At 49.0% G+C, this 15,379-nt stretch overlaps 1 long non-coding RNA gene across 5 annotated transcripts in view; it reads right to left on the bottom strand.

Moving 5' to 3' along the window:
- LOC115292701 overlaps nucleotides 1–15,379 on the bottom strand; it is an 18,649-nt gene that overhangs the window by 2,606 nt on the left and 664 nt on the right. For 3 of the 5 annotated variants that reach the window (XR_003909095.1, XR_003909097.1, XR_003909096.1), the window contains exons 2-3: nucleotides 12,298–12,363; nucleotides 9,629–9,734 (exon numbers count right to left, since the gene is read on the bottom strand). This is a non-coding gene — a long non-coding RNA (uncharacterized LOC115292701). Of the gene's footprint in view, nucleotides 1–9,628; nucleotides 9,735–10,073; nucleotides 10,280–12,297; nucleotides 12,364–15,379 lie in introns of those variants that run through there. The other 2 variants (XR_003909098.1, XR_003909099.1) reach the window with 2 other exon arrangements.

The raw sequence follows: 15,379 nt of genomic DNA, 5'->3' as shown, positions 1-15,379 counted from the left end.
GCAGGGGCTGATGTGACGTCCTGGCTCCCACCTGCCTTTCTTCCTAATGTAGCTTTGGGCCCTGCTCCTCCCTCTGGATGGTTGACTTTTCTGGAGAGACCACAGCCTACCTGGGAAATCTCAGGGACAACAAATCTTGGGGCGGGGGGGTGGGGTGGACAGACCCAGAGCCCCCGATGGTAGTGCTGAATGCCCCTAATTCCACATGTGTGTGGAGTCTTTCCAAACTCCACTTTGGGACGGGGGAGGGTCTAAACCAAAGATAAGAATAAAAATAGCAGGTTAGCTGACCCCACTGCTTCAGCCCTGGGGGCTGGGTTTCACAGTGCCTCCGTTACCTTCAATCACTCATGACTTTCAGCTCCCAGCCATTGACTGTCATTAGCAATCCCTGGATTGGTATATAAGGGATGAGTAAGAGTGGCTGCCCTTGGGGGCACCTGGGTGGCTCAGCTGGCTACGCCTCCGACTTCAGCTCAGGTCATGATCCCACAGTTTGTGAGTTCGAGTCCCGCGTTGGGCTCTGTGCTCACAGCTCAGAGCTTGGAGCCTGCTTCAGATTCTGTGTCTGCCCCTCCCCTGCTCATGCTCTGTCTCTCTCAAAAATAAATAAACATTAAAAAAAAAAAAAAAAACCAGAGTGCCCCTGGGACAGGGCTCTGGGGAAGGGGGCCGCAGATGGAAGAGTTATGTTTCAGGCCATGCTGTTTTGTACTGTTAGAAATGTTTAACTGTATGCATGTTTTAAAGGTAAGTCAACCAATAGATAAAGAGAAACTCCTTAGCAGCAAATGAACCCTCACTGATGTCTACCTCTCTCTGCCCCTGCCTGACTTTTCAAACTACGTTTTACAGCACCCCTCCGAGGGTACACGGTGGCCCCATCGGAAGAAATCTGGAATTTCCATTTTACTTGAGGGTTAGGCAGAGGGGAAGGCAGGAACATTTTTTTTAATTTTTTACTTGAGACAGAGAGAGAGGGAAAGAGAGAGAGAGCAGGGGAGGGGCAGAGGGAGCAAGAGAGAGAGAATCCCAAGCAGGCTCCATACTCGTCACAGACCCTGGGATCATGACCTGAGCCAAAAATCAAGAGTCCAAGGCTCAAGAGACTGAGCCACCCACGTGCCCCATACACTATTTTTATATTAAAAGAAATATGAATATACGTGGAGTATAATGAATGCCAAATGTACTTCCATGATTAAAAGGAAACATGATAGTTTCATTCTTAAGGCATGCCATATACCAACCACACCAACTAACAGGCTGATGAAGCATTTGGTGCCAGTTCCCGTGTTTAAGGGGCCCTGAGGCTAAGGTGCACCTGTGGTGTCTGTCTCCAGGGGCTGCACGTGGGAAGCAGGTGTGGTTAGTGTTCCCGACCAAGAGGGGAGGTGCACAGTGGGCAGGGCGGAGGCGGCAGAGCTGCTTCAGGGGAAGATGGGAAGGACCCTGGTTGGCAGAGGGCACTGAGCACTGGGAGACTGTGAGCAACTGGAGGTGGGCTGGCCCTAGGGCAGAGAGAGTGTGTGGGGCAGAGAGATGCAAGGCAGACCTGGAAGACAGAGGGCTCCTATGAGAGGCTGCAGAGCCTAGACTTACCGTGCCAGACCGTACTTCCCAAATTTGTGCTTGAAGCCCCACTTCAAGGCCCGGAGGAGCAGGGGGAGGATATGCACCCTGGGGGCCTGACGCTGTTGGCCACAAGGGAGCCCCTTCTTGGCAGTGGTAGTTCTACCTTCAAAATATATCCAAAAGGCAACTGCCTCCTGGAGAAATGTTATAGTTTCCCACCTGTGATCTCCTTGCCTCCATCCTTGCCTACCACAGGGCAGCCAAAGTGATCCCTTAGGAGCATGAAGCACATTCTGGGACCCCTCTGTTCAAAACCTTGCAATGGCTCCTGTCTCCCTCTGAGCAATAGCCAGGCCATGGGAACGGCCTCAAGTCCGCAGCATCTGGCCTGCCAATCTTTGCTTCCTCTCTCCTGTCTCCCCTTTGCATTTTGCTCACTTTGCACCAGCCATGCTGGCCTCCTGACTTCCCTAGAGCCCACTGGCTAGGCAAGGTCCTGCCCCAGAGCCTTTGCACTTGCTGTTTCTCCTCTTTAGAAAGCTTCCCCCAGATATTCACACACTGGCTCCCTCCCCTGCTTCAAGCCTCCCCTCCAAGGCCTTCCCTTAAAGGAAGACCGTGCAATTTCAACATGCTGCTCCCAGTACTTCCCCTCTCCCCTCCCCCACTTGATTTCTCACCATAGTACTTGTCACCTATCAATATACTTGCCATCTATTAATATACTATCTAACCCACTCACTTGAGTTTGCTTCTCTATCTCTCCATCTAAAACATAGGCTCCAAAAGAGTATGAATATTTTTTTAATGTTTATTTATTTTGAGAGATAGAGAGCGTGCAGGGGGAGGGGCACAGAGAGAGGGAGAGAGAGAATCCCAAGCAGGCTCCATGCTGTCAGCACAGAGTCCAACACGGGGCTCAAACTCACAAACCATTCATTATATCATGACCTGAGCTGAAATCAAGAGTTGGACACTTAACCCAAGAGTGCAGATTTCTTACTTCTCTGCTTTACTACAGCGTAACGTCATGCAATTCCTCCTTAAAGAGCATTCCAATTAATAAATGTGGGAAGAATGAGGGAAATCACACACCACTGTTAGATTACTACAGCAATCATCGCCACAGGCGAGACCCTTTGACAGATTCTAAATTTGCTGGGCAGCCATGTTAGCAGAAACAGCCTATTTGCAGAATCTTGAAGTATCACCCCCAAAACATGTGGGGAATAGAAAGGGGGAAATTGTAATTTCCTGTGGATGGAAATTACAGTGGGTAATACTGGCAGAAAGCGTCTTAACCTCATAACCATGGTTTACAGCAGCAGTGAAATAGAGCAACATCGTGCAGCCCCTCCCCCACCCACTGCCTTGGGAAGGGCACCCCACCTCTGAGACATTCTCCCCCCAAAACACAGCTCCCTGACATAATCATGAGATAACATCAGACAAAGCCCAGTAGGACATTCTACAAAACAGCTGATTAGTACTCTCTTTTTTATCATTATTTTTAAATATAATTTATTGTCAAATTGGCTTACATACAACACCCAGTGCTCATCCCAGCATCATGAAAACAAGGAAAGACTTTGGAACTGTCATAGAGTGAAAGAAAACTAAAGACACCAGACAACTCAGCATCCTGGATGGGATCCTGGGATAAAAAGAAAAAACTAATAGAAAAAAATAGTGACATGAAGTCTGTAGTTTACAGCATTGTACCAAGATTATTTGCTGAGTTTTGATGATCATTCCACGGTGATAGATGATGATGAGCAGAGGAGAAGAGAGCTCTCTTACTATTGGTGCAACTTTTCCATAAGCCTAAAATTATCTCAGGGCGCTTGGGTGGCTCAGCGGTTAAGGATCCAACTTGGCTTCAGCTCAGGTCATGATCTCAAGGTTCCTGAGTTCGAGCCCTGCGTAGGGCTCTGTGCTGACAACTGCAGAGCCTGCTTGGGATTCTCTCTCTCCCTCTCTCTCTACTCCTCCCCTGCTCACTCTCTCTCTCTCTCTCAAAATAAATAACTAAATGTTTTTTTTAAATCATTTCAAGATGAAAAAAATGTGAAGGTTCACCAGTGGCAAATTTAGTAGTCTTTTTTCACTGACTTGGGGGCAAAAAGAAGGGAGAATAAACCTAAGACCTACTATTGCAAGTGGAACTGTCGTTCAAGTGACAAACAAACCAGGTGTCATGTCTGGACTCCTCCTTAGTCGCCCGAGTCCGGTCTGACCCCGAGGTCTGTCAAGCCTCTCAGTCTCTCGAACCCATTCTCTCCAGCCTCATTTTAGTGAAGGCAGGTCTCCAACTTTCCCTCTGGGTTTCTGTGGAGCCACCCTCACGGGTGAGGCAGTGAGGGAGACATGGGAAACCGTGTCCCTAAACACCCGTAGGAAAAGTCCCTTGTAAATTGACATCGGAGTGACCAGACAGGTGGGAAGAAGAAGAGTGTGTGTGAGCTGCAAAACAAGGGGAGGGGCTGGCTCCGGCTGCAGAGCTGTGACTCTTGATCTCAGGGTCTTGAGTTCAAGGGCCACCTTGGAGGTAGAGCCTACTTAAAGAAAGAAAGAGAGAGAGAGAGAGAGAGAGAGAGAGAGAGAGAGAGAGAGAGAGAGAGAGAGAGAGAGAGAGAGAAAGAAAGAAAGAAAGAAAGAAAGAAAGAAAGAAAGAAAGAAAGAAAGAAAGAAAGAAAGGGGAAGGAAGGAAGGAAGGAAGGAAGGAAGGAAGGAAGGAAGGAAGGAAGGAAGGAAGGAAGGAAGGAAGGAAAAGAAAGAAAGAAAACAAGAGGAAAAGTTGCCTCAACCCTATCAGCAAGTGAAAGGAAAAAACCCATAAAACTTAAAAGCCCCCTCTTGGCCATTCTACACCATCTTTAGTCTGTGAGAGAAAACAGGGGGCTCCACACCGGATATCAAAGACTGAGAGCCCCTGTTACCTCCAGTTTCTGCTCCAAGAACTCAGCATATTTGGGTGCTTTTCTTTAAATCTCCCCCTTTCCTTTATTGTCTCAGGGCAAACACTTGTGATTCATAAATGCCTTAAGAGTGAATCAGTATTCTCCTGTTCAAACCAGCAGGGGCCACATCAAACAATAGCCCACAAGGTATTATTAATCATTAAATAGGCATATAGGCGAACACTCAGGCAAGGGACCCAATTTTATTTTCTTTCTTGAATTTTTTTAAGGAAATAACAAAGAGCAAACCTTGACTCTGACCTATCCAGAAAAAGAGTTTTTCGTTTTTTGTTGTTGTTGTTTATTTTTTGTTGTCGCTGTTACTTTCCATAAAAGAACAATGTCAAATTCAAGACCAAAGGGGCAAGTATTTCTGGTGGGAAAAAAGCTCCTTCCTTTGGGGTCTTTCTTCTGCCTTTAAACAATGGCCTGGATTTCAGATTACAGCACTTGCTGTCTTGGCATTCGCATGTCCAAGGGGAAGGGATGTCCTCAGCCACGCGTGGCAGGTGTGAGCATCGCTGTGCTAGCGCACAACCTGGTGCAGACTGAAAGGCGGGGAAGCTCAAGGCACATTCGCTCAATCAGAGAAGAAACAAATCCTGTCACACATACCTCAAGCAACCATCCAACCCCTGTGGGCCTTCCCTCCGTCTCTCCCTTCCCCTGTCTACACTAAGGCTCTCTAGGCTCAACAATGGCCTCATCAGGTAGATCGAAGGCATGGAAGTGCTAAAACATTAGTGAGTTAAAAATAATATTTCTTCTGGGGCGCCTGGGTGACTCAGTTGGTTGAGCGTCTGATTCTTGATTTTGGCTGGGGTCACCATCTCCCAGTTCACCGGATCGCGCCCCCACACCTGGCTCCGTGCTGGCGATGCAGGGTGTGCTTGGGATTCTCTCTCTCCCTCTCTGTCCCTCCTCTGCTCATGCATGCTCTCTCTCTCTCACAAAATAAACTTTAAAAAATTTTTAATGAAAAAAAATTTTTAAAGGGGCACCTGGGTGGCTCAGTCAGTTGAACGTCCGACTTCAGCCCAGGTCATGATCTCGCCGTCCTAATAAGTTCAAGCCCCACATCAGGCTCGCTGCTGTCAGTACAAAGCCCACTTCTGATCCTCTGCGCTCTCTCAAAAACAGACAGAATAAACAAACTTAATAAAATAAATAAAACATATTTTAAGCAAAAAAATTTTTAGATAAAATTTCCTCTTAGGAAGGCTCTCTGATAAAAGACAGCTGAACAGACAGACAAACAATGGAGCACGTATCACCACAGAACTAGGATGGCCATGAGTCCCAGGTGACGCCAGGCGTCCTGACACAATTGTCAACAGAGCAACCTTTCGCTCTCAAAAGTGGCCCCGTCGGGACCGTAAACTCTAAGGTCATCGACAAGAACATGCTGGCGCAGGCCTCAGACGTGCACCTTCCCACCAATTGTATGACATGTAAGTGTGACTGGATCCAGGGAGGGCCTGGCCACATTTGCTCCTGGGGACGAAGTGTCCCTCTCCAGCCCTTCCCATTCCTGCCTGGGGGGCAGGGGCAGAGGCTGGCTGGGCCCAGGCTGGGGGCTGGGGGAGCCCACACATCCTGTGTGCCAAGCCCACACTGATGCCCTTGTCTGCGTCCAGAACTCTCCTTTCTGTGGGCCTGAGGCTCATTTCAGTTATGCAAAGCAGACTTACCCAAAGGTCTACCTCAGCCCACAGACCCCCAACCATAGTACACGGGTGGTGGAGACCCACTTTCCTGCAAAGGAGAAGGAGCCAGATCGGTTTGTTTAGGTTTCTCCTGGTTCTGCCGCCTGTGGGAGTGACTGAAGCCTTTGGTTCTGTCAAATACTTGTGAGCCAATTTACCACAGTGGTTGTCCATCCCGTTTCTTTGAAAATATTAACACCTTGTGAGTTTTTTCAGATCAGTGAGACTACCCATCTTACGTGCCAGAGACACACAGAGAGCAGTGATAAAAGAGCCGAAAACTTACGGTATATTTGTAACACACCAGGCACGGTTCTAGGCACGTTACACATCTTAGTCCTCACATCAATCATATAAGCACTGACTATCTGCCCATTTCAAGGTAAGTAAACTGAGGTACAGAAGAGTTATGTCGCATAGCCAGAAAGCAAACAAGCTAGAACATGAACCCAGGCAGTCTGGCCCCAGAGTCTATGCTTTTTAGCCAACACTGCTATAATTTTCCCTGAACATACAGAAAGATATGTGTTCAACATTCCTAAGAGAAATAATCACCAGGTCAGTCGAATCTCAGCTGTAAAACACTTGAAGTTCACAGAGGAAGCTGCTATTTAAATATGAGGCCATTTTGCCTCAGCTTTATAGCCCCCTTTATCAATACCATCAGTGTTGTAAAACGACAGGTGTGTTGGGGTGCTCTATAAAAATGAGTGTTTTTGTGCGCTGTATTTATTCTTATTTAACCCAGTGTGTCTGCGCATGATTCCGACATCCTTCCTGGTCACACAGAATCTTCCACGAGGGGCTGGCATGAACAGAGCATGAGGGCCGGAGAAGAGTCAGCAGTGGTCCCCCCTCAGGACCGTTTGTGGCCTCCTGCTCCCACCTGGGTGCCTGCCCTCTAGTCTGTCCTTTCCCAGGTGGCCTCCCTCTCATTTTCTTTCCCAGTTTTCCAGTAGGAACAGTGATGTCCCCTCCAGCCTTTTCCCCCTTTCTCTGTGCTGCCCGGCGGTGGAACCTGGCTGCCTGAATCTTACTGATTAACTATGCATTGATTTGGCAGACTGGGATTACAGTGGAATGGGTTGGGAGCTCAGTATCTTACTTCTTCCCACGCACCTTACCCTGGGAATTGCTTTGTACTTTCGTAGTGCCATGTGGTGGTGCGCCTTTAATAACCATCAATAAAGATAGGCCTGGGAAAATACGGACGGCCACAGACTCCTCGAAATTCACCTAATTGCACCAGAGTAGAGCTGTCTGTGGGGCACAGCCCAGCGGTCCAGAGGTGGCCACCAGGAGTGGCTGAAATAAACCCACACCTTTGATTCACCGACCAAGGAAAATTTGGAACAATATGCTGACCCTCTGAGGATTTCACTGAAAAACCTATTTCCCCAAGTCAAAGTTCATGCATGCATCTATTCTCCAAATATTTGAGGGTGCCAGACGCCATAAGGAGGTCATAGTTGTTGTTGTTGTTGTTTTTAATCAGAGAAGCAACAGACACGAAGAATGTGGACGGCAAAGGGGAAATTTTTATAATGGAAACCTGGGATATCCCCACTCTGCACAGAGGACCAGCATTTGATAGTAGCACAGATGGAGGTTAACTGTCAAAATAGGTGTGTAGTTGTGCCTGACACGTAGGAGGTGCTCAAAATTAGTCACAGAGCCGAATTACATCAAACAGGCAATTGGGAACCAGACGGTTGGAGTCCTGACCCAAAGACCTCATCGCCATCAACCCACGTCCACTCGATTCAGAGAAAACAAGCTGGGAGTCTGTCCTTCCGTGCAGCTAACGAGCACTTCTAGACACCAAGTCTCGGTCTGTCCCAAGTACCGGGACTTTGACGACAGGTGAAGCGGGGGCGGGGGGTCGACTAGCCACTGAGGGCAAGGAGATCAAGCACTTGAACGTGAGTGTTGGGTCCCTGCGTGGCTACGGGAGCCTAGCGAGATAAAGGCCCCAGTGGATGCGTGTCTCATGCAGGTACAGCTTAACAGCCTCCTCCAGAAGCTGGCACCGCTCTGGGACCTTATCAAGAGCCCTTCGTCATTCAGGCAAGCCTGCCACACACCAGCGTGTTACAACAGAGCTCGCCCTCCCCGCCTCCTGTCAGGTTTCAGTCAAGCCTGGAAGTCCACCCCTGCAAAAGGAGAGGCTCCTTTTCCCCGCCTCGCAAATGCCTCACACGGAGTGGGGCTGAGGGGACACCCAAATGCACCACAGTATGTATGCGGTTGCCCATGGTGGTCAGGGAGATGGAGTTGAATGCTTGGTCCTTGGTTCTTCTCCTGGCCCTTGAAAGATAAAGGGGCTTGCCTCCCCCTTTGTTCTGAGCTACCCAGCCACTTCCCGCTGGGACGCCACCCTCAGACTAACCACAGAGCAGGATGTAGTCTCCCCATGGCCTACGTTCCCTGCCATCACCCCAAACAATCCCACTGCCTTTTCCAGCCTACGGGATTTTATGTTCCTACTACAGCGATACAAACAGCACAGAACAAACTAGCTCCTGAGAAAAAGTAACACGGGTACCAGGGGTACATGCAGCCCTCACTCACGGGCCCTGTTTCCCTCTCAGAAGGCACTGGATGCTGAACCCATAAGCATCCCCCCAGCCTCAGCCCCGGGGGAGACTCTGGTCATCACCTTTCCTATATCCTTTCCAGAACATGCTCAGTCATCTTCCTCCTAAGTGGGATTCCTTCCCCCTCTTTTTTTCTCCCTGCCACCCCCACCAGCTTCCCACCACAAGAAAGGACACTTCTTCCTTGATTTCCCCACATACATTCCCAAAAGACATATCCTTTGGATTACTGATATTCTATACCAAGTTGACAGACATCTTTATTCTCCCTTCTGTTCCATTTTCTGGCAATTTTATTTTTGCCCATGGCTGAGAAAGAAAAGTTGGATCTCCCTTGGCTGCTAAGCAACCTGCCCCACCCTGTCTCTCTAGAGGTACTATTTTCTAGAAAGCTCACCAGTCCTATGTCCTGTGTCCCCTACAGCCCATGGCCTAGCCAAATGTCTCCTACACCAACCGCTTGAATGTTCTCTCCCTCCCGGGGCCTCCCTTCAAAATCATGCTAGTCTAGATCATAACAACCATATATCAGTACAACATGCTGATGGACTCGAAAGTACCCCGTCAACTGTCAAGTAACTGTGAGGCAGAGGACAGTCACCTCCAACTCCATGGACAAGATCAGAAGGCCCCAGCTGTATTGGAAACCACCAGAGTCTTAAGCTACTGCCATGACGACTGCCTAAAACATTTTCTCTTGTTCCCTGAGCCTGATCTCTAAAAGGAAAATGTATATTTCACGTACAAATGCCATCTATCAGCCACTTGGAAAGCCCGTTATTTTTCTCACCTTTCCCTCTGCTCAGTGTGACATCAGTCAACCTGCTTAACGTCTTTGTGCCCTCACATCGCCACAATATTCCTGGCATCACATCTTCTCTGGTCCTGATGGGAGTCTAATGTTGATAAAGCACAGATTCAGAGGTTAGATGCATCCTCCCCACCCCCATATCTTCCTTCTAGAACACAAATAAGGGCAACACGTTGGCAATTAGGAGAAAGGAGCAACGGTGTGTGGCTTGGCTCAGTTGGGTGACTGAGAGACGACGGGAGGACTATTCTGTGTGGCCCCTGCATGTGGCTTCCTATCTTCCCAGAACTGAGAAATCATGATCCTTCCTTTTCCAGAGGTTATAGGGTGATAGGCAGATCCAAGAGAGAATCGCAGTGCAGCGAGCCTGGAGTTTACCCACGCTGTGCTGGGCGTAGGCTGTCACACTACCCAAATCACTCACCGTCAGGTAGTCCACATTCTCAATTGGAAAATCCGTCTTTGGTGGTGATGCTAGCCATTTGCTGTAGATGATCCTTCCACACATTCTTATAGAGATATAGTGAGGCAGGTTTCTGGACTGGTGGGCAGAAAATCTGTGCCTAATTCAGGCTTTGCTATTTCCCCTTGGGGAGGCACTGAACCTTGGACAAGTCACTTCTTCTTGGGCTCAATTATACCACCTCTTGGGTCCCTTCCTTTGCCTCCCCAACCCTTTTCCTACAAGCGAGGAGAGATGATGTGAGCATAATAATGATGATAATTTTAATTAAGTATATGTTGCATACATTCATTCTATAACACTTTCAGGCCATAAGTTTTACCTACATGGTTCTCCCGACTAGCTGTGTTTTGTTATTGTTGTTGCTGTTGCTGTTGTTTATGTTTTGAGCAATTGGATCTGATGTCACAATTTGAGCCAGCTATCAGCAAGCCAACCAAATGCATGTCCTGGGTTTCAAGGGGCTAGGCCTCACCCCACCTTCCTGAACCTTCCAGAGACCCCCTCAGGCACCAGCCCCCGTGCAGTTCTGAGCCTTTCACACACAGGGGTGCTAACGTGGGGAATGCTCCTTCATCTCTGGGCTTGCAGGTTTGCCTCACCACAGCCCTGCTCAGTGGGCAAAGTTTGAGAAAAGAGCCTGGAGAGCCTTCCCACCTCACTACTGCTTCTGCCTGTGCCAAATGTGGGAGTGAAGCCATTCCCCGAGCGCCCTGCCCCCGCTCCATTAGAAAAGGCTTCCTTGGCCACCATCCCCTTTCAGGGCTCATCGGGAAAGTGCACATCCTCACTGGCTCACTCAAGTTTTCCAAGGCAGGGCAGGGCGTTGGGGGGTAGAAAGCATTAAAGGCCGCTATTACCCAACAGGGGTAGCTTCTGCCTCCACCTCCTTCGCAGTTCGAGGTCCCAGCCTGACTAGAAAGCAGCCAGGCAGTTTTGTTCCGAAGTAGCAACTTATTTTTATCAAAGATGGAATGCAGGCTTGCAGTTGTTTCCAATACCTCTTCGTGGCAACCGGGACTCTTGCGCCAAGCATTCCTGAATCCTCTTCTCTTAACAAACACTGGGCTTTCTCACCTATCCCTTTGTCCATCCAAAACTTGGGTGCACTAGTGCCTCAGAATGAAAAAAAATGGTTCTGGAAATTCATTTTTCCAAAATGTTCTTAATGTTTATTTTTGAGAGAGACAGAGCGTGAGCGGGAGAGGGGCAGGGAAAGAGGGAGATACAGAATCAGAAGCAGGCTCCAGGCTCTGAGCTGTCACGAACCCACGAACTGCGAGATCATGACCCGAGTCAAAGTCAGATGCTTAACCCACTGAGCCACCCAGGCGCCCCTAATTGTTCAAAATCCAGGCTTTCATGGTTGGTGATCACAACTCCATTAAACCCCACCCTAAATGTCCCATGGACACACAGCTCGGAGCTGGCTTCTGGCTCCCACTCTGGTCATACGTTACTGTAGGTCCGTCAGCCAGTCCTGTGCCCTCTCTGGGCTTAAATTAAAGTACACACTTGTACGTGGAGATTGCCTCCATCAGTTTCCTTCACCTCTGGGTCAGAAGAAACTTTGGAATTTTGCTGAAAGCTATGGACCCTCCCCTCAGGAAAAAATGATGCATTCATTCATTCATTGAGTCATTCATTCAAAAAAGCATAGATAAAGCTACTACCAAACGTGCCTGTAGGCTTCATTCAGAATTTCATTCCAGGCACTAGTTTAGGCTTAAGGTAGGGGGTTCATCAGTGAACCTTAAAGTAAGAAATCCTGGTTGTGAATTTCGCTGTGATAAGTATATATGGACTCTTACCTAGAAGGACCACAATGATTCTAGAAAAGAATCGTGAAGCTACCCATCAGGCAGATGCCAGAACACGCAGGCAGCGAGTCAGTCAGCCTGCAGGTGATCCCTGGCTTCTGGCCCCTTCTCCCCCGGGTACGCGCGCCGGCAACCACGCAGTGCCCCACTGCACAACGGGCCAGGAATGTGCCGTTTCTGGGCACTTGGGCCGCAGGGAGCTGGCCGCGGCTCCAGAGATACAACAAACCTCTCTTCTATCCTGGGCTTTATTTTTCTCACGGTCTCTGAAAAGGCTGCGATCAGGTGATATGTGTGGGACTGCTCCCTGTACAGGTGCAGAGCAGGTACGGAGGGGAGGAGAAATCCGCCCCGTGTGTACTTACTCCAGGCTCTTTCAATAGCTCTCCCAGGATGGCTCTTGGCAGGGCAGCTACCTCGGCTCTGGCAAGCTGCAGGGAATCCGAGTGTGAGAAAGTCAGTCAAGCGGAGGAAAACGAGGGGGGGAAAAAGCTTCAAGTCCTCAGGCAAAATACCTTTTTTCTTTTCTCACTCTGTCTTTTCTGTAGCTTTAAACCAAACCCACAAACCATGCTGATACCTAGGGACAAAGGGGAGTCTCCCTAGAGGTGCAGTTATTTGTTTTATGGTTTAGAGCAAACAGGTGATGTAGGCAGATAGAAAACTCACCCTTCGTGGGCCAGAAAGGGGGATGGGGATAAACAGAGCGGCCCCTGGTTCTATTTATCTGGTGTGATAGAGTGGGAAAGACTCCTTGTGTTTTGCTGGTCTCACAGTGGGATCAAAGAAATGACCTCCGTTGATGAACAGGGTTCAATTTTCCCTTTACTTTGGGGGGGGAGAGGGGGGATGGGGTCAGTGGGAGGAGGACCGAAATATAAAGGCTGTTCTATCTAAGAAGGGGGCTTCCAATTCCGAAAGTCTTTTCTCAAGTTCAGGAGCTTAGTTCCCCATTCGAGAAGGGCTGGAAAGAGGGTCAGCTTGGCCTTATCTTCCCCACCCAAAATAAGGATACTGAAACATAATATGTAAGTCCATTTGCAAAGAAACGTTTTCTGCTTGAATGGTTAGGGTGGAGGGCCAGATATTTCATGGATTGGGGTTTTTTTTGTTTGGCCCAGAGATAAATTCATGGCAAATTTCTGGTTGCTTTACTGACCCCTCTGTGTCTCAAACAATGTGTGTGTGTGTGTGTGTGTGTGTGTGTGTGTGTGTGTGTGAGTTATTTGCTCATCCTACCAGCCTAAGCACTCCTAAAGTGGCAATAAAAGAATTGCCGATTAACTATTTGAACCATGAGGCTGTTTCAGGCACTGCAGTGAGATCTTAACTTGACTATATTCAACATTCTCCACACACCTTCAGGGTGCCAAATCCTAAGATGACAGAGTCAGAGACAAAAAAGACTGTTAGGCTAGAAGGGACGGGGGTGGCATACCAGCTATTAATGAGGGCCCAACAGCCGACAGCAGTCAATGTCAGAACGGCATTTGGTGGAGGAAGTCACTGGCTCTCATAGATTTGGGGGGAACCTGGAAAGGGTTAACATGCTTCCCTGGGAAGGGTTTAGTTCCTTGGAAGAATCTGGGTCAGAGTATTTATGCAGTTTTTAAAAGTCAGATGCTGAGTAGAGCATTTTAAAAAGCTTGCGAAGTCTGCACGGCAGAAAAGAGGGTAACTTCATAGGCACATCACCTTTCACCAAGAGCGTTTCAAATACCCAGGAAAACTCCACTTTTTTTTTTCAAAGGCAACAGACAATTTTCTGTCATCACCACCTTTCCATCTGTTTAAAATAAGAAAGAAAAGTCCTAGCCCATTGGCCCAGGGTGCGGGTCAACAAAGGAGACATTGTTCACCGTTTCTTCAGAACATGATAGGGCACAGCCCACTCTGCAGCGTGTTAAGAAAACACACAAAAAAATCCCAGAGAGTAGCCTGAGGGGCAAGAGTGAGTAAACCAAGCCTGCAATGAGGTAAAGGTTTGGCGGCAGACTTGAGGGTTGTCCTGGAAGATGGAAATGAGGCTTGGAAGATAGATTCGCTCCGAGTCACAATGACTCTTTAGTTAGGACTCCAGGTTGTGGGGGAACATTGCGTGAAAGTGTAGGCAGGGCTCTGCTGACGCCGGATCACTGGACAGCGTACAGCCAACGCCCAGGTGAGCTGGTTCCAGGCAGGTGCTTCCGGGTGAGTGTCAGTCTGTCTACACCTGTCACTTAGGAACCTCCTTTACCAGCCTGAACCTCCTAACTGGGCTCTCTGCCTCTAAACCCTGCAATCCACCTTCCACACTTTTGCCAGAGCCATCGTTCTCAAGGAGAATCTTGATGTCCCTTCTCTATTCAAAAGCCTTTCATAGCTCTCCATTGTCCAAAGATAAGGCCAAAGTCCCTTAGCAAGATATTTAAGGGTCTTGTGACTTGGCCTCAAGCCTCCTCTTTCAGTCCCTTCTTATAATCCTGCCTGTCAGACACCCTGGACTCCAGACCATAATGCCCGAATAAGGACTTCATGTTCCAGAGTGTAGGCTTCTGATGCCATGAGTACTTCCATCCTACCCAGCCCCATGACTCACATTTCCAGGGCTCCAATCCTCCCTATTTTCCAAGAGACTGACCAAACGCCACTTCCTCCAGGAAGCTTTCCAGGATACCCCAACTTACTAGTAATTTAATTATCCTAAATCTCCACAGCATTTTACTTCTATCTAGACACATAGGTGTCTCTCTTGAACCTACCAGAGAAACAGACTGGGAAACAGATGTCAGCGGTACTTAATGAATATAGTATCTCTAGGCTGCAGGCTTCCTGAGGGCAATAAACACTGTGTTCACCCCTGTGTCCCCCCGTAGACCAGCAATAGTATCGCCCATATAGGTGTGGTTTAGTGTTTCCTTCAGGTTTTGATCTCTCAGGCCATCATCTAAGTCCCAAAGAGAAAGGAATATAAGAGGCATGCCCGGTCATTAATCAGAAAATCAGGGTCCGTCTGCCTCCAGTTGACTGTAAACTCCTTGCAGACTGCCACTGTGTCTCTCATCCTGGTAATCCCGGGGTTTAACACGGTGTCTGGCACCGAGCGTGCGCTACATAATGAAAGAACTGAGAGGAGCCTGCCCAAGGTCACCCCGAGTCGGGAACCGCTGATTCTCATCCGGACGAGATCTGGTGGAACCGTTTACAACATTATCTCAGTGGGGAGCTCCGAGGAAGGAAAGAATGAAGTGTCTGAGAAATGTGTGCCAGGCCTCTGGCGGCCTCCAAGCCCGGAGAAGGGCTGGGAGGGCGGGGAGAGCACGACATCAAACAAGACGCTGGGCTCCCGGGCTGCCCCGAGCCTCCCGAGCAGCGCGCCGAGCTCCAGGAAGCGGGAAGGGTGGAAGGGGTGGGGGCGCAGGGGCCCGCGACCCGCGCTGGCGGGCGGGAGGCGGCGGTGGCGGCGGC

The sequence above is a fragment of the Suricata suricatta genome, chromosome 5, assembly GCF_006229205.1.
Source record: "Suricata suricatta isolate VVHF042 chromosome 5, meerkat_22Aug2017_6uvM2_HiC, whole genome shotgun sequence".
Taxonomy (NCBI): Eukaryota; Metazoa; Chordata; class Mammalia; order Carnivora; family Herpestidae; genus Suricata; species Suricata suricatta.
This window is presented reverse-complemented; position numbering and strand designations above follow the sequence as displayed.